The sequence below is a fragment of the Podarcis filfolensis genome (assembly GCF_964270895.1).
Source record: "Podarcis filfolensis genome assembly, chromosome: 4".
NCBI lineage: Eukaryota > Metazoa > Chordata > Lepidosauria > Squamata > Lacertidae > Podarcis > Podarcis filfolensis.
In genome coordinates this window covers 50936217-50963750 of record NC_139607.1, presented here as the reverse complement: position 1 = coordinate 50963750, position 27534 = coordinate 50936217, and the positions used below count along the sequence as shown (strand labels likewise).

The window sequence follows — 27534 nt, the reverse complement described above, 5'->3', positions numbered from 1 at the left end:
TGGGCTTGTGTCCTCCCAAGTTTGCCCAGTGGATGGGAATCCTCTGGCTACTAGCTGGGCACTAGGTTGTCAGACCTGAGTTTTGGCCAGGCCCATCATTCCTCTCAGAGATGATAAGATGAGACCTCCAGAGCTGACAATGGAGCTGCCTTTCCCATTGAGCAGATTGAAGTGGCCATCTCAACTGGCTGCTGCCACACACATACCCAACTTTTCCTTCCTCCATCCATTCCTATTCTCCTGCATGGTTACTGTCTGCTTCTTTCTGGCCTGAGCCGGCTGGCTGGCTTAGCTGCTCATTTAGACTCATGCATTGCTCAGCTCACATGGGACATGCTGTTGCTGCTGCTGCTTTATTTACAGCCAGTAAAACAGTTCGTGAGTGGTGGCAAAGTTTAGGAAGACTGAGCTCCAGCACAGTCAAAGGTTAGGGGTGATGGGCAGTGCCGGATTTACATATAAGCTAAACAAGCTATAGCTTTGGGCCCCAATCTCTTGGGAGCCCCCAAAAAATTTAAAGAAAAAACAACTGGATGTACATTTCCAAAATATAAGATAAAAAAGCAAATAAAATAAAACCTACATACAGGTAGAGCTTAATAATTATTTCACTGTTAATATACTTCTTCTTAATTGTATTTCAGTTCAACAATTACTTCGATAAAATACATATTTTGTTACGTGCAAATGGCTTTAGATACCTATTAGGTCCATAAATTCCCATACAGCATATATTCAACACAAAAAACAGTGACAATTTGTTGTTGACAAAGGACAGCTGGCCATATAAAGGGCCCCATTACTTTCAGTAGCTTAGGGCCTCATCAGACCTAAATCCGGCCCTGGTGATAGGAGGTGTGGTCCAACAAGATATGGGAGGCTGTAAGTCACCCCATTCCTGACCTAAGTATTTGACATCAGTATTTGCAGAAAGCCACACTGAGATCCAGAACTGGATCTACCTCTACCTATTAGATAGGGGAAATTCTACTCTGTGTTCTCCCTCCTCTCTGAATTGCACAGGCCCAAGTTCTTGGAACTCAAGGCATAAGATATCCAGACATGAGCTGATTCTGCTGGATCTCTGGGGCGTGATTTGCCGTTCAGTCATCAGTTACAAATACAAAACACAATCAGCAACGGTGAAGAAAGAAAGAAAAGATCCCCCCCCCAAAAGCAGCAGCTTATTTAGTCAAAGTCAGAATATCAGAACAAAGAAGATACAATAGTGTAAAAGACTGAATTACTCCAAGAGACAAACCACCAGTTAATCACAAGCCATGCACAAATAATACAATCCTGTCCTGGAACTGGATCCATGCAAGAAATAAGAAACACCCAAAGAACCGCAGTAGTCTGCAGTATTTGTTTTTAGGAACAGCCAAAAGGCGGATATTAAGTTAGACGTCAGCGTATTTATTGTCCTGTAAAATATGTTCTGCTAAGCTTCCCTTTGCCCTTCCCTGTCCTCAGACAGCATACTATAATTTTTTTTATACAACACAATAAAAAACAAATGTGTGATATCTAGATCAAAATTTTTTCATGCTGTGCCACCAAAGGGTTTGCTCATTTTTATTTTGTTTTAATCACAGGGACCATTGTTTATCCATGTGGGTGGATACAGTTCACTGTGTGTTCTGTGCTACTATCATGTTAATATTTAACATTGCAGTTGAGATAATAAATTCTGGCTGGGCTGGGCATTGCCAGTAATATTTTGTTCCTTGACCTGATTCAGTCTAATGGAGGCAGAAGGACAGTTTTCATGTATGTATTTATTTAATTTTAAAAGGGGCCCCCAGAAAATAATTTCAGTTTTAACAGAGGTGAAAGATAAAGTTTCAGTGGTGCCATGCCATAATAATTCAACTCCTCTCATAGCAGCTGTTCTTGACTGATTTGCATTCTCATTTGTCATCAACTTAGTTTTATCTTCTCACCACTCTTGAATTAAGAGTTCTCACAGTTATACATACATTCCTTGAACCTAGAGCTTAGGGATGTCACAACTGTTTGCAAGGCTGGCCATATAGCTTTTCACCTCCAGCAGATGCAGGAATCTGTGTATGTGTTTGTGGCAGGTTTCACATACATGACACCATTGGGCGAGTAGGTCAATGACTCATATGGTGGAGAGGGACATGGGCTCTCCCCCTCCACCATACGCATCATATCATGTGTGAAGCAGGTGCTCCAGATGGAATACAGATTCCCATGTGATTTGTGTGATTCTTCCCTTTGGAGTGGATGGGAGTGATTGCACAAATTTTACTTAAGCAAATCCAGCGATTATGACCTGCTCCCACACCATGCAAAGGGGACTGCTGGTTTGGAAAGTGTGCAAACTGAGCTACAGGGTAACTCTTTTCCGCAGCTGTAAACTCACTCGGTTTGTTATGAAATCCAGTCCTTAATGTGTTCAGGTGCAGGTCCTAAAATGTAGGCACTGCACTCTGAAAGTCAGGAATGGAAGTCTGTTTAAGCATGCATTTGTGGGTGTTTATTCTGCCATGCTAGGAGCCCACCCAATGTCAGGCTCCAGAGAATCCAATCCCTCCCATGGTGGCAGCCAAGAAACAGATAAACAAGAAGAATTCTTACCAAGTAATTTATTCACTGCGCACAGAGAGAGACGAAGGAATGCAATCTCCCTAAGATAATGACGTTGTTCCGAGTAAAGTCCCATCCCCTCCGTCGCTCCTATTCTACATCATCCCTGTGCCGGCTGATCTGAGCTTTCTGCCTCTGAGCTTTCTGTTCTACTACTCTCAATGCCTGCCTAGTCCTGGGAGGGGTGCGCGTGCTCAGGAGTACTTTCCAAAGACACTGCGTATGTCAGCTGTCTCTCCCCCAATGCTTTTTCTTCCTGCTGTTCTTCTCCCAATATTTCCAAGCTTTTCCCCTCTGCAGCCTCTGAACTCTGGCCTTCTGCAAACCACTGTTCTAAATCTATACTGTCCACCTGTTCTCGGGAAGGTTCGGGAGAAGGGGGAAGCTTCCCCACCAGTCCTTCTCAGTCCAACCCCTGACATGCTATGGTTTGCCATATGGGATTTGTTGTTGAAGTCTATAGCCTGTAACAATCCAATTGGTTGGTCCCCAATCCTATGAGGTCACACAGTGGGATTCATGGCAACAGGGCTGCCAAAAGCGCGACTACATAATGCCCCCTTCCCCATGTGACAAGGCAGTGTGCAGCCTGCAGGTTCCATGTTTAAGTACTGTTGTGGCCCCCTTGGTATGAAAAGTTGGACTGCTTAGCTAAGGCAGAAGCTTCTCAAATTATTATTTGAATTACATATGGCAATGTGAAAGCCTACGTTAAAAAATGGGTGTAAAGATTATGAAAATCCTGTATTAGGGACCTAGTTTTTTCTCTGTACAGAGAAAAGAATCAATCCACTTACAGGAAGTCTGAATAAATGGATTGTTACTCCATTTACAAGCAACCCTACCCTAATGTGTGCAGACCCCCACTAAATGAATGCTACAAGTGTATAATTAAATTATATGCTTGTGAAGACTAGCACAATTAAAACCAGGGGTGAGGAGAAACAAAAGATTAATCCCTCTAAATCAGGGCTTTGCTAATTTAGTGAGCAGGAAATACAATTAAGGGAAATAACATATTAAAAACACCTACACAAATATCGAAACATCTCTTGAGTGCATTAAAATTTGTGTGTCCGTATAAGGAGAAAACTTCATTTCCTTAATAAAATCAAATTAGAAAACTGAACTCATTCATACCCTGGAGAAAAATTTGCACCTCAAAATGTTCCAAGCAGAATATCATCGGAAGCTGAAAGGAAATCACGATGTTATTTAAACATTTTATAATGCTCTGAGGTTATGGTTTTAGATAGCAATACAAATTCTAGAAGAGGAATTTGGAGGAACAGGGACTGCTTTGCATTAACATTATGCGCTTGCATTTTCTATGGAAGAATAAAGTGGCAGTGCTTTTTGCATTTGTAAAACAAAGCAACCATCTTGGTCCCCAAAATATTAGCATTCCATTGCTATTCTCAATGCTAGGAAGGAGCGCTTTTACATCTCTCCACCTCATGGGGTGGTTTATGTGGCTAGTAGCTCCCATGTCACAGATAGGCACAGACAGGTAGTGTGGTTGCTGTGTGTGGCCCTGACCTCATATCCCTAACACTTCCTTCTTCAATGCTACAAAACTGAATAAAAAAAATGTAAAGGAAGCAGCTGTGTGTAAGTGATAGAGAATATAAAGCAGCGGTGAGGGAACTTGGTATCCTACAGATGTTCTGTACCACAACTATCATCCTCGTCCCTTGGCTGTGCTAGCTGGGGCTGATGGGAGTTGGAGTCCATCAACATATGGAGGACACCAGGTTTCCTGTCCCTGGTACAAGGTGCTGCAAGTGTAAGGCACCAGGTTAACTCCCTGACTACCTAAAAGGCAAGAGCAATAAGGAAATCCTGGGGAAAACCTCTGGTCTGGGGACAGGGTAGCTGAAGAGGTAACTCCACTGAGAGCCCAAGGAGCCATTGTCCTTCAGAGTAGACAATACCAAGTGAGATGGGCCAATGGTCTGACTCAGCGCAGGGCAACTTCATGTGTTGATGCTCAGTATCAATTTGCAACACAATAATTAGTTCCACATAGTTTTGGGGCTACTCAGAGGATATACACCCCCGGTAAAAGGTGCAAGTGCAATAATTTCCTCCACCACCCCTCATGACTAGATAACATGCACATTTGATTTCACAGTTCTCTTTTGCAGCGAGAAGACAAGAAATGATTGCTGGAGGCAGGTTCAAAAACAAGACGAAGTCACAGGAGGACATCATGAGCTCCAAGATTAGGAAATGATCACTCACGTTGTGCTAAAGAGGGAGGGTTAAATCAAAGCCTCAATGATCCAACATTCCTGATCTTGCACATTGACCAGCAAAAAAAGCCAGGAGGTCTGAATGCCGTTGATGTTCTACCTGTGCATTTGTTGGGAAACGGGGTTGACATGGCCTTGTGATAAGGATCTGCTTTCCCTTCCAAAGAATGCATCCCAGAACACTTGTTGAGGAATACCCATAGAAGTTGACCATCAATAAAGGACCCAATGTGGGACCAGCCCAAGCAACCGAGAGACCAAACGTTCAATCATGGATGAGGGGACAACACTGGATCGGCCACTCCTGGTTCGTGAGAAAGGATAGTGGCCTGCAGCTCTGCTGCACAGGTTATTGAAGGGATATAGTCCACATTCCTATAAATCAGAAATGAGTCCCAGAACATAGACAAAGCATTAGGAAGACTAGAAGATCACACACACACACACACACACACACACACACACACTGCAGGCACTGAAGATAAAAATATACAATGCATTTCCACTCGTTCACAATACGGTGAGCCACAAAGCCAAGTCGATGGAGCCCAAGGGCTTTGTATTCTGCTGGACTGGTTTAATGTTTTACTGAAATTGATGATGTAGCTCATTTGCGTACATGGGGGGGGGGGAGAGAAGGTTGTATGCATTGTGTAACTTGTGCCAGAGGTTTTGTTAAGAAGTACTGGATAATGATATGAATTATTTAGGCAAGGTCTCACTCCATACGTGTGCATTACTTTTTTTTTTTTTTTTTTTGCTAAGGACTCTCTGTTCTTAATCAAAGGTACATGGAAACATAAGGCTGCTTATTTTAAAAGCCTGCCTCAGCCTGTTAATGGAGTGTGGAAATAACCCTGGAAGGTAAAGCACACCTGAAGTTTGTCTTTCCCTGAAGCAAACATTGATCTTTACTTAAAAAGATTGTAATAAAACCAGGATTTGTGTGATTTTATGATAACGCCTGCAGTCCAGTTACAATCTAAGGCGTGTCTAGTCAGAAACAAGTCCTATTGTGTTCCGTGGGACGTTCTCCCAGATAAGGGGGCAACCTTGGTTTATCAAGCTGAAATTTCCAATTCCCACACCACCTCAAACAAATATCAACAAAAATGATTGCTGATAGATTTGTCAAAGATGGGAGGAAAGAAGAAATGTTTGTACTCTTGATAGATGTTTTCATAGGAAAATTGGGACGCACATACAGTACTATCCTAAAATACACATTTTTAATACATTTTGGTACATTTTTTTGAGCCAAGAATTGTATTGAAAAATTCTGAGAACTTTGAAATCCAAAAGATAATTACATTGTTCCAATCCACACACGCACACACCACTTTATTGTAAATGGAACTTCTAAGTTGTTTACAAAATAAAGCAAATATTAAAATTGGCAATAAAAGACAAAATTAAAAGCAAATATTTTTTTAAAATGCAAAATTTAATTAAAACCAACAGTTGAAAACAGATTCAAGCACAGGTCACCTTCTGCATGTCTTCCTGAACAAAAATGTTTTTAACAGGCACTGAAGAGAGCTCAGTGAAGGCACCTGCCTGATGTCAATGTTGGTGCTGCTATGCTCAAAGATTGGTTCCTTACAAGTGCAGAATGCATATTATGTTCACCTGTAACAGTTTGACAGACTGAAGTGGTCAGGTGGCACATATGGGTAAGCCAATCCCTCAAGTACACTGGCTCCAAGCTTTTAAGGGTTTTATATACTAACAGCAACACTCTGAATTTCGTTCAGTAACAAACCAGCATTAGTCCACAAAGTTCCAGATCAGATCAGTTCACATCAGAATTCAGATCCCAAATTGCCCTAGTCATGACACTGCCTCCATGGCTCAGCTTTCAATGAGGGCAAAATCACGAGAGCTACAATGGGCTGCCCTCAAACTATGGGAAAGTCCCTGTAGTCTGAAGAACGCTTTTCAAAATTAGCAACAGGGAAACCTCCGACTTTGCCTGGAGGCTACTGAGTTTCCGCTCCTGAGCCGGGCCCCTAATTGCTAGCTGAGCGCTGTCCATTTTATGTTCTTAGAGGCACCTCATTAAGCTTTAAAAAGAGCATTGTGGGGAACAACAAAGCAGCTCACCTCCTGTGTGGCCCTCCAGATGCAATTGGACTTCAACTCCCGTAACCCCCAGCCAGGATGAGCAACAGTCAGGAATGATGGGAGCTGTAGTCCAGCAACATCTGGAGGGCCACAGGTTCCCCACCCCTGTGATATGCCTGCACACTGTGGCAATTCTCCTGTAGCAGCTGCGACACCAAGGGCCCCACCCATCTCATTCATTGCTCCTCCACTGTACATCTTGCTGTTTCAATCAGCACCTGCAGGACTATCCTGCAAAGATTAAAATGTGATCGGTGCCTTCCGCCTGGTTGCTGTCCAGCAAAAACAGGTACATGGAATCCAATCACAGGCACATGAGTGCATTTCACTGCCTCTCTAGAGAACACAATGTTTTATTAAGCTTTGCTGGAGCAAGAGGGATTGTGGAATGACTAGCGTATGAAAAACACATGTGCATTGATTATTGTCTACCTTGTAACATAGATTCGTAGACTCTCAGAATTGGAAGGGTCGTCTAGTTCAACCCCTAGCAATGCAGGAATCAATGTGTGGCTCAAACCCACAACCTTAACTGAGATTAAAATTCTAATATTCTAATGGTTCATGGATTGGAATCTCCTGTGTATGCCTCCTCTAAGTGACTTCATGGTTTCATAGTATTTTAGTAGGAATTGCCTAATCTGTGCTGTTCATGTTATTGGCTGGTGTTGATTAGTGTACTATTGCTGGTGTTGATTAGTGTACTATTTTTAAAAATGGTAGCTTGCAGTGTTGTAGACTCTGTTCTAATATTTTCTATCTAGAATTATAGATGGGGATGGGGGATCTCAGTTAGTTACTCCTCGATATGTGCAGGATCAGGACCACATTATTCAGGGATGTGCCCTGGGAATAGGAGAGAGATCTTTTGCATAGGATCTCCCTGTACAAGGATCAAGCAAGAGTTCAGCCATGCCCGGGGGGCGGGGGATTCCAGGAAGGGAGTAGTCAGGAGAAAATGTGCTTTCCTCAGATGATTCAGATACAATTGGATTATTCTGCCTTGAGGTACATTCAGCACTCACAGTCATCTCCGTTCTGTGGGTCTGTATTTGATTTGATTTGATTTATTATATTTCTGTGCCACTTTTTCTTCAACTGAATCCCAAAGCAGCTAACAAGCAATAAATAGCAATAACATGACAGAACATCACAGAACATCGCAGATACAGCATAAGTAAGATGGAACAATTAACAAACCACCAGTGTGATGATTACAATATGTAAACTGTTAGCAAAACAACAATTTAAAAATAAGCTAAACATCACAATTAAAGCAAAAGCCATATTATTCAATTGGCAAATCAATACATTTATAAGCTGTAAAACATTATTAACCTCCATATAACAACAAAAACAATACATTCTTTTTCCAGGAAACCCTGGGAATTTTAGTTCTCTGAAGGAAGTGAGGCTCATGATAGTGTATAGAGAATTTTTTAATGCATTTTTTTAAAAAAGATTTTTTTAAATTTTACAATTTTATATTCAACACAATCCTTATTATCACAAAAAGAATATATAAATCCCTATTCTCCCCACCCCACCCCTCCTGTGACTTACCTCAACTTCTTCTTCTGGTTCTCTAAATATTTACTTCTCCTGCCTGTTTTATTCTATTTTAATTTTATAATCTTTAAGTTAAATATTATTATAGTCTTATCATTTAATACCATATTCTTCCATATTACATCTTACCCTTTATTATTTCCCCCTTATTACCTCTTAACTTATTTACTTGTTTTCCTAATTGTAAATGTTTACTCAAACCCTGCTAGTGAGTCCACTTCTTTACAGTATTTCTGTAAATACAAAATAAATGGTTCCCAGTCCTTTTTAAAGTCTCTGTTGTCTTTGTCTCTTAGCTTTCCAGTTAGTTTTGCCATTTCGGCGTACCCCGTCAGTTTTTCTTGCCATTCTTCTTTCGTTGGTATCTTGTCATTTTTCCATCTTTGGGCTAGTAACATCCTAGCTGCTGTTGTAGCGTACATAAATAGTTTTTTCCACTCTTTTGGCAAGTCTTGTCCCATAATACCTTCCAAGAAAGCTTCTGGTCTTTTAACAAAGGTTATATTAAGCATTCTTTTCATTTAATTATAAATCATTTCCCAATAATTTTTGATGGGTTTACAATTCCACCACATGTGATAAAATGTGCCCTCTGTGTATAGAGAATTCTTAGCATCCCACCAAACCAAAGTTCCCAGAACCACCTCTTTGTGCTTTTTGGGGGGTGAGAGCAAGACACGGGTCATGTGACTTGCCCTGGAGCACATTCCGGAAGCTGCGCATACTGATCTTGCATCAGAAAAAGATGGAAGGTATGTTTGGAGGGCCCAATCCATATATATGGTGTATTGGGCCCAGAAAATCTTGCAAGCTGCAGCAAACATAGGAACAGCACAGGTCACCCAACTTGCCATATTAATGAAAAATGGTGGGGTGTCTTTATTTGAAAGCTACAGGTTGGGCTTCCTTCACTTCTGATTCAGGGCCCAGTAACCTGGCAGTTTAACTTTTGTGCATCTGCGCAGCGCCACTCCTGCTGTGGTGGTAAAATATTAATCTGTCAAAGCAGCCGTTTGATGAAACCTACTAATCCCCTCCTTGTAAAAGATATTGACCCAAACAGAACGTTCTGTATTCTCACCAACCGTCTCCAGACTTTTATATGCAATGCAACTTTACTGTTAGTGCCTTATCAATAAACACGGCAAAGCGTTAAGCCATAAAAGGCAACAGGTCATGAGTAATAAAAGTTACTGTTCCAACACAGAAGTGGCTGAGTACAGTATAAGAGAAAGCATCCTACAGCAAAGCAGGTCAGGATCAAATTGGGGCAATTAGTTACTGGCCTCAGCAGCAGTCATAATCTGCCGTTTAACTGGAGGACTTTAGATGACTGCAAAGTGCATCGCTGCATTTTGGAAAGGGCAAGCCATGTAGCTTTCCATTAAAATGAGAACCAAGCCAAATTTCTCCCCATACCTATGCACGAGTTCCCACTGCAGATGTTGAACTGGAAGCATGCAACACTAAGGCCTCATCTCCATCATAGTTAGGTCCAAAGCCTTTTCATTTGCCTGCACTTCAGAAGTCAGAATGCACTAAGGGGTCCACTGTGCATTCAGCTCCCACAATCCTTGCTATCTTTTAGTGTTAATGCATAATCGGACATGACTGGGGAGTTACCCAGATGATCAGAGAATGTGTCGACACCCACCTTTTCAGCCTTTGCGAGATAAAAAAATTCTTCAAGTCCTCATTCAGAATCAAACATTCAAGCCAGCATGCAAAGAGGAAACACTGTTTGTTTTGGTCCTTAACTAATGGTTTGGCCAGTCTTGGATCCTGCTTGGATAGCCTTAAAAGCATTACCAGGTTAACTGGTGGTACACAGATGTCCTGATAGATGGCTATCATGATGTTCTCCACTCTGGGTAAGAGGGGGGCTTCCTTGATACAATGTGAAAAACTGTTGATATGTTGCACTCTAAAATACGGTGTTGAATTTAGGTTCAACAGCCATACAGGTGGAATATACACAACGATTTCCAAATTCAGTGCTGTGCTGCATAGGTTTGAATACAATTTTATTGCTGCTTGTAAGATTATTTAAGTCCTTTCTTACTGATGCTGCCAATGTTCTCCTGAGTCAGACTCAGAAAGAAACTGTGGGGGCTCAAAAAGCAAATATGAATTTTCCAAATCCTGAACTTTCTCTTCAGCTCAGATCAAAATCTAAGGGAGAGAATTCTTGGCTATCTTTCTCCATACAGGCCCCATGGGCTAAGGAAGGAGGGAGAAGAGAAGATAGCATTGTGCAATATATTATTTTACTATGGAAAAAGGGGGGAAAATGGTGGTACCTTAAAGATGAATATATTGATTATGGAGTAAGCTTTAGTGGTTTATAATCCATTTCATGAGATGCTTGACGTGTTCTTAGTTCACACACACACACACACACACACACACACACACGGTATAAAGGGGGAAACTGTGGGGGGAAGCAGCAGTGAAATGCAAAAAGTACCAATTGTGTGCTGATTCAATTAAAGCATAAATACAAAATAAGCACAGTGACTGTTCCCAACAGCAGCTTGGTGACAACACCACATCTTAATATTGTAATTTACAGACTAATTAAAGAAGCTTGTACCTGATGCAAAAGACCACAGATTGCACCAAAGCATTCATGGACAAAGGTTGATGTGGTAAAACCTGTATTGTTTTGCACTGGTTAAACTATTGCAAGTGCTTCCTGAATCATCTAAAGACTGCAGTGCAATGCACATGGGACTTTTACCATATTGTGTGCCTCCAGACTGTCAGTATTTCATAGGGGGGATTCAAGCTCATGTTGGAAATTTAAGTTTCTTCAAAAGTGGATTAAGGCACTCTGCTGCCCTAGCACAGCAAACCCACTTAAAGCAGTTGGACTTCTAGAGGTGTGGAAAGTGATGGGGGAATTACACTGAAAAGTGCAGGGTCAGTAATTGGTTTGTGGGAAGATATGTAAACACTCCACAAGCGAATCAGGATGAATGCAGGATGAAAGTGGTCATACAACTACTCCATAAACAAATCAGAACAAATGCTCATTAAAGGCTGGAAATAGTCTAACCACTGTGTAAACCTGATGTAAGCAAATCAGGTCATCTGAAGGAGCCCATCCTCAAGCAATAACATCTTTTTCTGTGCTCCCCTCACCCCATTTTCTTTTTTAGTTAATACTGAGCCTGAAAATCATTCCAACATAGAAGCAAGCTCACTGGTCTGTAGTGTTTTAGTGGGTCCTTATCAGTGCTGGTTTTCTAGGAAAAGAGCTGCCAGAACTCACAATGAGCCTTGTTCTCTTATAATGGCAATGGCATCCACCTGAAAGGTGCCTGAACTGAGTTCTGACTGGGTAAAAAAAAAAAAGCTCTGGTCCTTAAAAAGATAAGCTTCTGTTTGGATTTTTTCTTCTGATGGGCCAGCACAGCCGCCTGCATTTTCAGGCCACTTTAGCAAGGAGACAAACCACTTGGAGAAGTCTTCTTCCTTCAACAAGACAGAAAAAACCCAGGGTCACCGCAGGGTTATGCTGCTCAGCACAATTAGTACTTCAGGTTTATGTTCCAAGTGTCACAATCAGGACCTTAAATAGGAAGCTTGCCAGTAATTGCCATCTTTGCGAGCAATAAAATGGCCACATAGGAAGGAAGTTAGACAATTTGTTCTTCTGAAGGTACAAGTTGGCAACATCAAAAGGGAATATACGGTAGCTTGTCTTCCTTTACTTAAGGTTTTGTTTCCTCTTTTTGAAGCAGCTCGCCTTGGGCTCTGTCATGTAATTTTTGTTTAAACTGCAAAATTATTTCTCAGTTGGTTAAAAACAGTGGCCAATGAATGTAGTACACAATAGTTAGACCATGTCCAGTTTTTATTGAGCATTTGTTTCCATTCAATAACAATGAGCATTTATCTTGATCCGTTTGAGGGTGTTCATACATCTTCCCGTTAATTGTTAATTAATTCCATACTTTTCAGTGCATCACTTTGTGAACCACAAAAAGTCTCTCTGTGTGTATTTTAAAATGGATTTGTTGAACTTGGGCAACGGAGTGCTTTAATCCACTTTAATTGCAAACACATAAATTCCCAATATGTGCCTGAATTTCTCCCATGAATAGCTGACAGCCTGGACTTCTGGCCTCCCCTCTAGAAAATATTGAGAAACAATTCATCCATGGGTCTGAAGATGCACCAGCTAGATATCTTCACAATGGCCTATTGGCAAAAGCTAAAAAAAATTGTGAGCCTTTACTTACCAAACACATCTTTACAAATTCTTGTAAAGAACTGTTGGGGATTGATGCTTATTGGGTGTTTATTATTATTTTATGCTATGATGATGATGATGATGATGATACCGTATTGGCCTGAATATAAGACGCACCCGCAAATAAACCGCACCTTTAAAATTCAAGACTTTCCAATCAACGGTAACCTTGCAACTTAAATTTGCCAGTGTGTGGCAAATTTAAAACAGTGACCATCTGGCAGGGGTACTAACTTGAATAAAATATTGTGGGGACCCAGGTAAGCCCTGCCCCACATGGCGCAGTGCGCACACACCATTTGAATGCGAATGCCCATTAACTGGAGGGGGCAGTCCTCTCAAATATTTTAATGTTGGGGGGCAAAGCCCCCATAGCTGCTAGGATTTTAGGATTTTCTCCCCAGAACAATAAAATAAACACCTACCCACCCACCCACCTACCTACCTCTCTTTCTTTATATAGAAACTGAAATTCTTAACTGTTCCCTGAACCTGAATGTTGAGAGCTTTCAGGTGAGTAGGGAATCAAAAGGATAAGTTCTCAAACTCTACTAACAATTGATGTTACTGTCAAAGATTATATGCTGAATATCCTGGTACAGTAAATTGCTCAGACCACATTCCTGCTCCCGATTACAACTCCATCTAATTGCTGTCAGTGTGGTTTCTATGCTTAGGATGACAGACTGGTGAGTTTCCAGCGAGTAGGTGTCAAATTCCCTCACATCTCACTTGCAAGTTTTATTATCTGTAATAAATAGGGAGTGAGTAAAGCCTACAGGGAAGAATAAAAAACGTGAGTTGTCTTGCCACGTTGTATCATGTTCATAAGCTGATGATCTAAGGCCAACAGCTAACAGACAACATGATAGTGAAGAACAGTTACGTCCTCGGTTTTCAAGGAGCAAGATTAGCAGATTATTATTATTATTTTAAATGAGGTGAAATACATGGAGTATTCTGCTAAATTTGGGAAATCATTCCCATTGAGACATTAAGTGCTTTTTCATAACGAGCATTTCCCCTTATGAGCGAAAATTGCAACGGCTTCGCTTCTGTGAATATTTTTTATTGGCACAGTGGATTGATTGAGTTTTTAAAGACGCAGGATCTAGATCAAAGATGGTCAAACTTTCCTCACCCCCATCCCCTCCAGCTTCACATCACAACTGGAATGCTAATTGAGAGCGTCTCCTAGAAACACCTTTTAAAAACCCATTTTTTAAGTGTCTGGCTTAAAATTAATCTCATTTTTCCAGTATGTGTATTCTCACATTCCCATCTGAAAATGGGTGTTTGGTAGTACAGAGCACTGCACACAGTTTAGGCAATGCCGCTTTTCCTTTTGCATATGTTGAACTTCATGATCTCTTCCCCCAAGACAAACTGCTGGCATCCTGCGTTCCATGTTTACAAGCAGGAATCCCCAGGTGGTGGAGGTGGCGGTGGTGGAGGCAATTCTGTTGTTGCAGGGCAGATCTTGCAGATCCCCACTCAGTCACACACACACCCCTAAAGGGTTGGGGGTGTCAGATGCAGCTAAGCAGGGTTTTGACAAGATAGGAGTTGAAGAGAGGGAGAGTCTGCAGACCAGCTAAGCACCAAATAGGCATATAAATTCCTGCATACTCTGAGCTTAATCTGCCATGGTAGACTGCAAGGGGTTGGGGTCAGGTAGGCAGGACAGAAAGTGAACTGAGAGCTACTGGTAGATCTCTAATATGCAATAGACCAGCCAGGATTCTGATTCTCACTTGTTTATCAACAACAAAAAGGACATGCACACACACCTAAAATTTAGGCAACTGAGTTGAAGAAAGCTCAAGGACAGAATCAGTGTGTGTGTGTGTGTGTGTGTGTGTGTGTGTGTGTGTGTGTGGTCTGTGAATTCAGTGCTGGTACTGAAAACAATACTATTCATCCTAAGGACACTTCCAGCCTGCTACTACTTTTGGGTGGGATTCAATCACATGCTGGCAAATTGAGGGTCCACCGTTACAGTTAATTTGGAGGTCTTGCGCAACAAACACACTCCTGCAACAGACTGAACTTTGGGTGGGTGATCAAGAAAGGGACAGGGAAATGCACAGGGGAGTGTGGGGTATCACATTCATTCATTCATTTTAATCTGCCCTTCATTCCAAAAGAGCCCAGAGCGGCACTTTGCTTGCTTTGACACAATGTCCTCTAACCTAAGGTTACCAGAGTTTTTTCAATGAATCCAGGACTACATACATACATACTACACGTTTGGGATGTTGATACTGCAGTGATGGCGGGGGCAGAAGGAAGGGAGGTTTCACACTGCCTTTCGGAGCAGCCCCATCCCAACTCCTACTTGGGTGTAAGCAGGAGGGGGCAGGGATCCCTCAGCGGGGAAGGGAGGCTTCCTGTTGCCTATCTGAGAGATCCCTGCCCCCTCCTGCTTGCACGCAAGCTCTGATACAGCGTGAAGCCTCCCTTCACAGATTAGTTGTTGGGGTCAGGGAAGCTGGAGGCAGCCCAGAAGCTGCATCTTAGAGCCCCTGCACCACCATCATATGGGGACTTCCGAGCAGCTTCTGAAGCCGGCCAGAGCCAACCTCTCTGGGCTGTTGAGACTGCTGCTGCTGCTGTGTTTCCCAGGGACATTAGATGAAATCTGCAGACATTCTGGGGATGGAATTTGTCCAGGGACTTATTCACAAATCCGGGACTGTTCCTGGGAAACGGGGACATCTGGTAATCCTACTCTAACCTCCCTGAAAGCAAATTGGAATGAATGCTCATTAAATAGCAAATGTTACCTAACCTCCCTGCAAACAGATCAGGATGAATACTCAATAAACAGGTCATATGGTAGTGTTCTAAGAGTATGTTGCCCCTGCCCAGTCGCTATTTTGCACTTGGCTCCATTTGATGGACTTCACGCATCGTAGACCCCACAAGCCCATCCTGGCAGTAGACCCTTCTCAAGATCACCCTGACATATCACAAGGTAGGTAAGTTCACAACGCAATCTGGATATTACTGACCATCAATGCCTTTTGGTTCTTTCAACACCCCAGCTTGTTCAGTTCTACAAAATCCAAACAAAAACAATTGTGCTCTGTCCATCAGTCACTTTTATATTTCTTACATCAATGTTTTTCAAGAAGTTATTGCAATAACGAATTCTGGATAATTGGCTTAATTATTCAGCTCCTTTGTAACTGCCAGCCTTTCAGCATGCTGTAGGTGGCTTTAATGGATGTTAATGAGGCACACGTCACATTCAAAGGTATATAATCTTTGTGAATGATAGCCAGGTGAGTAACAAGAGGAATTTAGAGCACTTCAGACAAATTCAGATTTAATTCTCAATTAAATGAAGTGTGCATCTCAATTTTAAGTAGAGCATAGCAATCATTTCTATAAATACTAGCACTGTGTGAAGAGGAGTTAATGACTGGTAGTTATATCCCAGTAATTAGGGGTGACTGACATTGTTTACTATGTAGACTAGCTGTTGGTATTGACATCTTGCATGACCTATTCATCAAGTCACTTGGTCTACATTGCCAAACACAATCTTTGAGGGTGATCTTCTCTCCAGTACCAATGGAAGGAGCATTGGAAGCCACTTCGATCGACATTGAGCAAGTTGCTTTAGTCTCACATTGCAAAAGGACTGGAGCACAATCTGAATTATCACTGGTTTTAATTATTATTTTAAATGTTTTAAATAGTGGGTTTTAATTTTTACTGATAATTTTGTTCTTTTATTCTTTCTGTAAACAGCTATGAGGGTTTTATTACAATCAAGTGGTATATAAATCTTCTGCAAAAAAATAAATAAGGAGCATTGGTAAGTGTATACAAGAAAAAAAATGTTTTAGTGGGTTGTGTCCTTGATTTACTTTTTGAGTAACAGTTTTTAAAGGAGACATTTCTGACAGCAGTATTATTACAAAAAGCCAATGGCAAAATGGAAGCGATATAATCAGAATTCCTTTGGGAAATTAAAGGTGACTGGACTTGATCGACTGGATACTCAGCTTTGTGAGTGTTCAGGCATCAACATACACTACTCATCTCCAAGCTGATACCCTGCAGGTGTTTTGGACGATGACTGTCATTAGCCCCAGCCAACATAGCTATGCTTGGCTGGGGCTATGGGAGTCATAGTCCAAAACATCTGGAAGGGACCTGGTTGGGGAAGGTTGGCATGCATTGTGAAATGTAACTTGTGACAGAAATGGAATCAATCAAACCAAGATCAAGGATGGTTCTCTAATCTGTCTATGCACAGATATTTGGAACATTCCCCATTGCATTTCTCTACTAGTTGCTACTTTAAATTATTTGCTGGCCACCAGAAACCCTACAAACGAGCTTCTTGGTTTTTCCAACCTCTTTTAGTGGGTTGTCTCATATATTTTCAGCAGTTCACCCAACTGCATAAGTCTTACCAACCAACCCTGAGAGTGGGCTCATGCAGGTGATTTAATCATACCTGATGCAGCAAGGAAATCCAGAGTTCTTGGCTGTGGCGAGTTCTGCAACCTCAAAGGCCTTCTGTGTAGCAATTTTTCAAATTGCTGCGACCAAGGTTTGCAGATCTTAACTCACACAATCCCTGACATGGGATTAGTTACCCCTGGCTGAAAGCCAATGAGGGAGAAGACAAGTGCCTGATGAACATGGGCACTTTGATGCTCAGTTACCTGTCTGCACATTCCTACTTCTTTTCTTCTAGGACTGCAGGTCTCTTCTCTGTCCATAGGTGCACCGAATGTAATCTAACAACTGATCCTTCATAGAGCATGGTGCTGATAATCCCAAAGTTGCAGGTTCGATCCCCGTGTGAGACAGCTGCATATTCTTACATTGCAGAGAATTGGTCTAGATTATCCTCAGGGTCCCTTCCAACTCTATGAGTTCCCCTCTGCTAAAACTATTTGTCACACAATAATGCAGCTGAGAGGCCCTCAGAACTCTTAACCATTTCCCATGGCTATATACAGTGGTATCTTGATTCTCAAACTTAATCCGTTCTGGGAGTCCATTGGACTTCTGAAATCGTTCAAAAACCAAGACGCGGCTTCCAATTGGCTGCAGGAGCTTCCTGCACTCAAGCGAAAGCTGCATTGGACATTCGCAAACAGGAACACTTACTTCCAGGTTTGTGGTTTTTGGAAGCCGATCTGTTCAGGAGCCAAGCCATTCGAGTACCAAGGTACCGCTGTACTGTAAATATTATGGTTAGTATTGCTGGTGTGATTAATTATGGCAAGTTTTGTTTTTTCTCTTCCAAATGATGTTGCTAAATTGGAAAGCTAAGTGCTGCAATCCTAACTATATTCTCCAGTAATATTAAGATGGAAACATATTTAGGATTTGGCTGAAAATTTACCATGGGCGCCATCAAAAGATATCGAAAAGAAACATAAAATGCACATAGGCAAAATGGACGGCAACTAGTAAGTCAGCTTTATCTATGTGCACTGTTCCCCTTACACTGAGTACTTCTTATGGTGATGCCTTTTATAAATAATACAAATCATTCAGTTATACACTGTGGGGAAATGTTGACGTGACCCATTTGAAAAACAATGATGTAGGGTGACATCTACTGTGAATTCCCTATGGCAATGAGCTGCAGCTGTTTTGTCCTATAGTTATACTGCTATTAAGTGCAATGAGCTTGGTCCAGATTACTGAGTTTACCTACCCATGTTTTTCTGTAAACAGTTGCCAGGTGTACAGTTCTGGAGTGTGCCACTTCACCTAGGACATTACACACCCTAAAATTAATCTATAAGTGACAGCCAACTCCTCATATTCTCCATGACGACAATATTACAAACTGCAGACTTTTCTCCTATACCATGAAATATCTCCCAGCGCACAGTTATTTTGGCTGAATGTCTTAACACAGAGGTTGGTGAACCTCAGGCCCGTGGTGGGTGTGGGCTGCAGCTTTCCAGGCCTGTCTACTTGGCCCTTGGAACCCTCTCTAAGCTGTACCTTGTGCCTAGCCTCACCTCCTCTTCTCAGGTGATTCTCCTCACTGGCCCTGCTTCACACCTGCCACTGATGTTTTCACAGGGCTGGGATGTTTGCTCTTGAACTCTATGTCTACTGCTTGCTTCTGTCCATGCAGAACCCATCTTATTGCACAATGGTAATCTGAATGACCCAGGCTCACAATTAATGTGTTAATTTATGAATATTTGTTTTGTTATGTGTAAATTATTGTCCAAATGTATACAAAGGACATTAATTATTATTTTTTCTTTTTTGTATTCTATCTTCTTTCATGAATTGAATAAAATATATATTTTTTTAAATGCACATGTGCTATGCATTTTGCACTTTTGACCAAAGGAATATACTCTACACTGATCGAGCAACCATAAGTAACAGCTGCAGTGGTAACATGACTAAGCACTGACTTACAAGAAGCAAAACTGTGCAGATTGCATGTCATGTAATAACAAAATTCAGTTTCCCACTTCTTTTCCCATGCAGATACTATGCAAGGCAAATATGGGTCAATTGCAAAATCATAACCCATTCAAAATTCACAGCATTTTTTTAAAAAATCCACTTTGCTATTTACGATCATCTGTATTATGCAACACAGAGCACAGGGTACATCATGATCTTCTTTCAAACTTCCCTAAATAATTTCAGCATGTGTTCCAATCAAACAAATAGTGGTCTATGTGCAAATGTGGCCTCCGATTAAAAAAAAACTCATCCATGGCTCTCAGAAGACAGTGGAGAGATCTCCTGCATCTACTCACTGGAGCTGCGTGTACAATATACACTCCAATCCAGAGATCCACTACTAAACTTGTAGAGGTGTTCCCCTTCAAAACAAGCTCCCTTCTTTCTCATCCCTGTAATAGAGGCTTGTTGTCAGTTTTTTTTGTTTTTAAGTTCACTACAAACCCCCACCATATCATTTAACTTATCAGGAGGCAGTTTTGCCTGCCAGGTTTGATACTTAAAGTATTCAGTACAAATTTAGTGTAGCTCTGTAGGAAAACCATTATCAATACTGTATATCTCAAGCAAGCATATTGTTCCACTTATTAGTTAAAAGTATCCTTCTATAAATCTCTGAGATGCCAGTGGTTTATATCCATGTTCCCTTAGTAGCCTATGTCCCAGTAAAATGTTGCTTTGTTTACAGTTAAAAAATGATAGGAAACATTGGTACAAACCAGCAGAAAGAAATAAATGGAAGATTTTCAGCTTATGCAATTTCATTTCAAAATTGGCTTGTACAAAAGCAACAATCCCTTGATAAGCAATAAATTTGTGAACCCCTCTTTACTTTATGCATGTATTTCTTAAAATCCAAACAGGTTCCCCAAGATCAGCTCATGATTCAAGCCTGGAGTGCCCGGGGCATTTTTACACAAACATTAAAACAGACGGAGTCAAGGATACTGATATCCATGGAAGTACACGGTGCCCACTTCCAGTGACATCTAACAATTTTTATTTCATTTTTATAACATACCACATAAACCAAACTGCAGAGGGAACCCATAGAATAAGTGACTCCAAAATGCTTACAGAAAATTACAGGCTCAGGCATGTCAAACTTCATGCCAAGAATGAGGAAAATTCCATTCCACTGCCGTTTATAGTAAACTATAATGCAGCAACACTTCCATAGCTTCCTCTCAATTGGCGTTCACAGATTTAGGCATTTGGCAATAATGTGAAAACTATCATGAAAAAGAGCTTGCTTTAAAAATAAAATAAAAAATCCCAGCCACAGAGATTTCACAATTGTACAGCTCTCAATGGGTTTCACAACAGTATTGATGGTGTTGCCATTGTGCAGTGACACGTGCAGCACTACACATACACACACAAGGCTCTGAAGAACAGTAAGTCATGCCCAGGCCATGGCAAAAAAAAAAACTATAACACATCTAAAGCACATTTAAAGCACATTCTTCCTACCCACTCCCCCCAAAAGGAATCGTGGGAACTGTAGTTTCCCCCTAACAGAGCTATGATTCCCAATACCCTTAACAAACTACAGTTCCCAGGATTATTTGGTGAAGGGGGTCGGCTCTAAGTGTATAAAGCCTTCTTGTAAGTCCAGCTTTTCACTGTTTTGGTCCTTGGATCTGTAACAGAGGAAGCACTGAGGACTGCAGCTCTTGTGCACTTTAAGTTTGAAAATTGAAACCTTGACATAGATTTCATTGGCCCATCTTAAAATTACACACACATATATAATATATACATATCGTGAAAAGCTCCAGAACTGAAGCAAGCCTCTCATTTATCAGACAGTTATTTCAGAAGGGGGAAGAAAATGTTTAAACATTTTTTTCATGGCATCGCATACAAGAGAGAGAGAGAGAAATAATTGACAAAGAACAAAGAACCCCCATTCTGCCATCTTATCCTTTTTGACAGCTGCTTCCTCAATATAAAGGGCAGTATAATTGTTCTCATCAGTCTTATAATTAAAATCACTATCCAGCTGACATACAATTTGCAGAGGCTTCCCTTATGAGTTTAACAGATGTTGCCTTATTAGATCATCCCTCTGCTGCATTAAGAAGTGCTATCATCATAATCAGTGCTTTTGTGCGCCTCCCTTAATGTTTGTTGTCATAATCTTCTTGATTGTACACATTTGAGAACAGAAATCAGATATCAGGTCTCAAGGGGGTTATCCACAGTTTAAAGTGTCTCTCCCATCTTTGTTTATCCTTTGTGAGGTGGCCTTGCAAGCTTTTATTCAAAAGCTGTCCCATATTATTCAACCCACAGGCACCAGCTCCATCCAGGGCCTCCACCTGCCAAAGGGATGGAGTAATAGTACTGCCGGGGGAACAGCCTTGCAGATGTGGGGAAACCCACTTTTGTCCCTTCCTAGCCCGCTATGTTTAAAACAGGGAAGGGCAACCTGTAGGGGGGGGGAGAGAGGTTGAGAAAAGGGGTATTGAACCCATTTTCTGCTCCATCCACTACCATTTTCAACTCTTCATATCACCAGCATGTTGGCCCTGACAGATTATGTTCAAAGGAATGTGGAGAAGGTTCCAGAAAGGAAAAAAGTTCTCCCTATCTGTTTTTAAAGCTGGGTAATGCAAACTGCAGCACCTAAGAAAGGGAGCACAGGCAGGGTGGGGCTTGCATAAGCGTGAAAACTGACCAGGTTCAACAGAAAATCTGGAGAAGTCCATTTTCATTTTCACTGTTGAAATTTAAATGAAACATCTAAATACTGAATACAGTGGTACCTCGGGTTACATACGCTTCAGGTTACATTCGCTTCAGGTTACAGACACCGCTAACACAGAAATGTTACCTCAGGTTAAGAACTTTGCTTCAGAATGAGAACAGAAATTAGGCTCCTGCAGCGCGGCAGCAGCAGGAGGCCCCATTAGCTAAAGTGGTGCTTCAGGTTAAGAACAGTTTCAGGTTAAGTACGGACCTCCGGAACGAATTAAGTACTTAACCTGAGGTACCACTGTACTGCCAGGAGTATAAACAACAAAGGGTCTTCCAACTTTTGTCTGTTTCAGTCGAGCATGTGCAATTCCTCTCTTTGTGGGTTGAGTACTGGGGTTAGGCTCATAATATGGGGGCGGCCTGTTTGGGGTTTATGTGGGTGTGCGCTCACTCATCATCATCAGTGATGTCTCAAACACAAATCCAATAGGTCCTTGTATCACTCACACAACCACTCCCAAGACACTACTCCCAAACTTCACCTGCTGGTGGGAGATCATTACTTTACTACGCTTGCAACAGTACACTGCAATCCATGTGCTGAGGAGCTGCAATATCCCTGAAACCCAAGTGCTTCCTAGTTTGAAAGAAGATATTTCCACGCAACAAAAAAGCACAGCTACAACTGCACATTGATGTCACAATAGTTGGGCCCAAAGTAAAAGGGAGGGACCACCCTGAGACCTCTGGGTATAGGGCTGTATATAAATTCAATAAATAATAATAATGTTCAATATCCAAGTACAGTATTGGGGTTTTTTTTTAAAGAAACATGAGCTTGCAATGGGATATCTCTTCTAAAGTACAATGATTGCACATTTACACTTGATTTAAAATATAAGTGATTTGTTAAGCTATGTTTAACTATGCACTGTCCTGAATCTTCCAACACGGCCCAAAATTCAAGATTGGGGGGGGGGTGTCCCCTCCTATTTTCTTTCTCCACACCACACACCATCTTATACTCCTCTGCTATGTCCCTCACCATTTCATTCTGAATTAAAAAGCTCCAGATGTTGTGAACATCCCTCCTTGATCATTTTGGTTGCCCTTTCCTGCTCTACAACCCCCTTTTTGAGGTGAGGCAACCAGAACCATACGCAGCTTATAACTGCAGAATAGATTTGCATAATGGCATTGTGACATTGGTCATTTTATTTTACATCGTTTATCAGAAAAGCGCAGTTCTGCCTCACATCCTTCAATAATAGCCAATTAGGTCTGCCCCAAATGTTGCAGTCCTGAAATATTTAACTAAAAATCATGGGAATGTTTAAAGTTACTTTCTGCACTACTGGCCGTGGGGGATACCCTACATTCGGTTTATCACCTCCTCTACTGTCATAAAGGGTAAAGCTTAATTTTTTTAAATGACCATGGAATGTTTTATGTTTCCAGCAGCTGTGTGGCATTAACATAACACCTATTAAAATAAGGCCTGAAATAGAATAATGAGAGCTGGTGTCCTCCTGGGGACTGTTTGGTATATTAAGGAGGAAGTTGAGTAGAAATAAACCCTTTGGCCCTTGAGAAAGAACTAGTGGTGTTTTATTGCAACAGGATGGCTGCAATACTCTTACCATATTAGCTGTATCACAATATGAATGACTGCTTAAGTACACATTTAATTTTCGCTTATTCTGCATCCTTCAAAAGAGCATAAAACCAAATAAAGCACACTTTAGGAAAGGGATATTAATTTATTACAAATGATGTTTAGGAGTCATCTCACTATCCATGGGCATTCAAGGCAATGTGGAAAATGACGGCCAGAAATGATTTCACATTACATTAAAATACAGAATAAAATATAGAATAAAACGCTAGAAACATACCAAACAGCAGCAAAAAAATACACGTCTTATTAGACATGTATAGGATAGCACCCCCAAATTGCTGAGCCCTAGTTTATTCAAATCTAACAGAGTAAAGACAATAATAAAATCAGCACTTAAAGGAAGACCAAATAAAAACAAAAACCAGCAGCCATTAAAGCATAACAGTAAACAGTACAATAATCTGATCAATGAAACAAAACAAAGAACACCAAAGGGTTAAAGGAAATATTTATTCATTCCTGCCACCATTCATCATATGATAGCTTCCAGAGAATGCAACCTTAAAGAGAGCAAAGCATTATCATATCATAAATACTTCTTCAAGAGATACTGTTCTTTCAGATAAAGAAGCTGAGCCTGCAATCCTATTCTTGCTTACTTAGGGGTAACTCCCACTGAATAATACAGTGGGATTTACTTCCAAGAAAACAAGCAAAATGGGACTTCCGGGTTGGCGCCATCGCCGAATGGCGGACTCCCTCCGAGCTCCGGAGGGAGCCGGCTCGGCAGGGGCTGGGTTTTACCGCACCGGCGATGCGGGGACCCTTAGAAACCACGGCCACGGGGGCCGTGGACTTGGAGACTCGGCTAGCACCGCTAGCGCCCTCCCGACTCGTGAAGGAGCCTTTTTAAAGGCTACGGATCGGGTGCCGGGGAGAAGCGTGGTGCTTTGAGTCCTCTGCCACCCCTGCCGAGCGAAGCCGCATGCCATCCGGCGGAGAGCGCTGACTTCTTCCATTGAGAATTTGGACTTTTAACAACAACCCGTGAGTAAATTGGAAATCGGGTTTAAAAGAAGAAAAATTTTTTGGATTTGAGACGAGCGGGGGGGGATCTAAAAAGGAAGTCAGTCCCCCTCCCTATTGTAGACATTTTAAAACAAGGATTGGGAAGCCAAGGCCCAAAAAGAACGGTATCTTTGCTAAAATCAAGAATTCCATGATGGGAAAGTACAAGAATTGTGCTGGAGGAAGAATTGAAGGAGAAGGAAAATGCACCCCCCTCCCTGGGAACCGGGGCGATTGAGGAGTGAGCCTGGTGAAAAGAGCCGGTGATTTTGACAGCTGTCAAAGTAGCTGTCAAAGTCGGAATTTTAAAGAGGATTTTATTACAAGGACCTTGCTGGTCAAATTTGTTACAACTTGATATAATTTGTTAAGACTTGAATACAAAATGGCGAAAACACGGAGAACAATCGGATTTTTGGAAACAAAGTTACAACAACTCCCCTAGAGGAGCTTCGGGACATTACAAAGATGGGCGTAAGCCGGGAAAAATACAACACTTCGGAATTTCACAGAACTGGTTATCTCCTGGGAAAGCTGCAAAACTGAAACTGAATCTCGTCTACAGGGTGTTTAGACTAAAAGGAGACAACAGAATACTTTACTGAAGAAGGAAGGGACTGAACGCAAGTTTTTGTTCCTGAATAACAACAACCCATGTAGAGTTACTAAACTTCTGAATAAGAAAGTTTTAGCAGCGGAACAAGAGGAAGCTGGACTATAACCTTGAAAGAACAATGGGGGGAATTTTATAATTTGACATTTTTAAAGATTTAGGAATTAATTTTTAAAAAGTAATCCTAAAAATGGGAAATAATTCTGCAAGGAGTTGGGGGAAAAATGGGATTGATGGACTTAAGACTTCCAGGCTGGAAACATAGATTGGAGGATAAGGGAAATTAAACCGGGGAAGGGGAGGGAGAATTAGAATCCAAAGGCTTGCAACTATTTTCTGAATTGGTTTTCTTTTTTCTAATATATTTCTTATTTTTTTTATACTTTTATTCTGTGTGCTTTTACTTTAATGGGAAAAAAGGGGGACATTGTGGAAAGAAAAGGGGGCGGGCTATGGGGAGAGATCTTTTGCTTTTTTTTATCAAGGGTATTGCATAAGGTTTGTATAAATTTAAATTTGAACAATGGGGTATATAAATTGTGCTTTAAATCAGAAACAGAACTTGTGGAAACAACAATATGAAAGGGGAATACGGTAGGGGTGGGGGAAGGGGGGAGTCCCAGAAAGTGGATGTTTGAAAATAAGGTTCTGAATGTATCTTCATAATTTCTTTTCTTCTCTTTCTGTATTTTGGAAACTTCAATAAATATTATTTAAAAAAAAAAAAGAAAACAAGCAAAATGATTAGAACTAGGAGGGATAGTCCATGCATACATACCTGGGACTAAGCCCCACTGGGCACACTGAGATGTAACATGTACAAGAGTGGACTGAAAAGCAAATAAATGCGAGTTTCCAAAACTGTTGAAAAGTCCTAAGCATTTGTATTGAACAACATAATAATGATATACATAATTAAACATACCTATGGGATATAGTCTGCAATACAGCCCAAGAGCTTCCTGCATTAAGAATTAATAATAATAAAATAGGTCTGATGTGCTATTGTCTATATACTCCTGGACTAGCACATCCCACATGCAAGTGTAGCCTGCATTGTGTTCTGTATGGAGATAAAAAGTGGGTCTCACAGCCCATTTACTTCAGATCACATCAATTAAATATAAATGCTGTTCTGGTGCCTGGAATACAATTTATGACCACATATAAACATAATCCATGGTACCAGCCAGGAAAGTTGGAGAAATCACCAGTTATCACTTATCATGGAAATGAACAGTTTTGAACCATCTAACATATCACGGCCACTTCATTGTCTATGGAAGCCGTTGTGGCATGTAAGCAGTAATAACACAAACAGGCCCAAGAAATTGGTATGATCAATACAATGTCTATAGAATCTATATGAACATTTATTTGTGTAACTAAAGATACTGTATATTTGAGTTCATAGGCGCCATCTCATGCTGAAGACTGTGGGTGCCCGCAACTTTGCCCACTGACTTTGTAGGGGCCCAGCCCCACAAATATATTGTGGGTGCAGAAGCACCCACAGCCCCCTGGTGTTGGCTCCATTGTTTGGGTTAGACTCCTCTCTTTGTGGCATACCCTCAAACTAAGTCAAATCAAGCTATCCTTTAATGTGCATTAACTCGTCTTTTGTTCGTATTATCAGTTAGCTCATGAATGGTAAAAAGTAGCCCAGGGTAGGCAATCTAAGGCCCATGGGCCGGATGCGGCCCAATCGCCTTCTCAATCCGGCCTGTGGACGGTCCAGGAATTAGCATGTTTTTACATGAGTAGAATGTGTCCTTTTATTTAAAATGCATCTCTGGGTTATTTGTGGGGCCTGCCTTGTGTTTTTACATGAGTAGAATGTGTGCTTTTATTTAAAATGCATCTCTGGGTTATTTGTGGGGCATAGGAATTTGTTCATTCCCCCCCCCCGCCATATAGTCTGGCCCACCACATGGTCTGAGGGATGGTGGACCAGCCCATGGCTGAAAAAGGTTGCTGACCCCTGAAGCAGCCTTTCCTCACTCTCTCTCAGAAATGTCTGTTCACTTACCATCAACCTTGTACTCTGCCCTTCCTATGAAAAAGGTTGATCCCATGCTAGGGATCATTAGGAACAAGTTTGAAATTATAATACAATATTGAATGTCTGTATACATATCTATGGTGCAACCACACTAGCAGTATTGCATACACTTCTGGTCAGCACATCACTCGGATATTGTAGACTTGGGCAATGTTCAGAAAAGGGTAGCCAAAATCA

The 27534-nt window shown here is 41.3% G+C and overlaps 1 long non-coding RNA gene across 1 annotated transcript; it reads left to right on the top strand.

The window, feature by feature from the left end:
• The first annotated feature begins 1732 nt into the window (after positions 1-1732).
• On the top strand, positions 1733-6105 carry LOC310760415. Its single transcript, XR_014546959.1, has 2 exons — positions 1733-1770; positions 4761-6105. It is a non-coding gene; the product is annotated as an uncharacterized lncRNA (long non-coding RNA).
• Positions 6106-27534: the final 21429 nt, after the last annotated feature.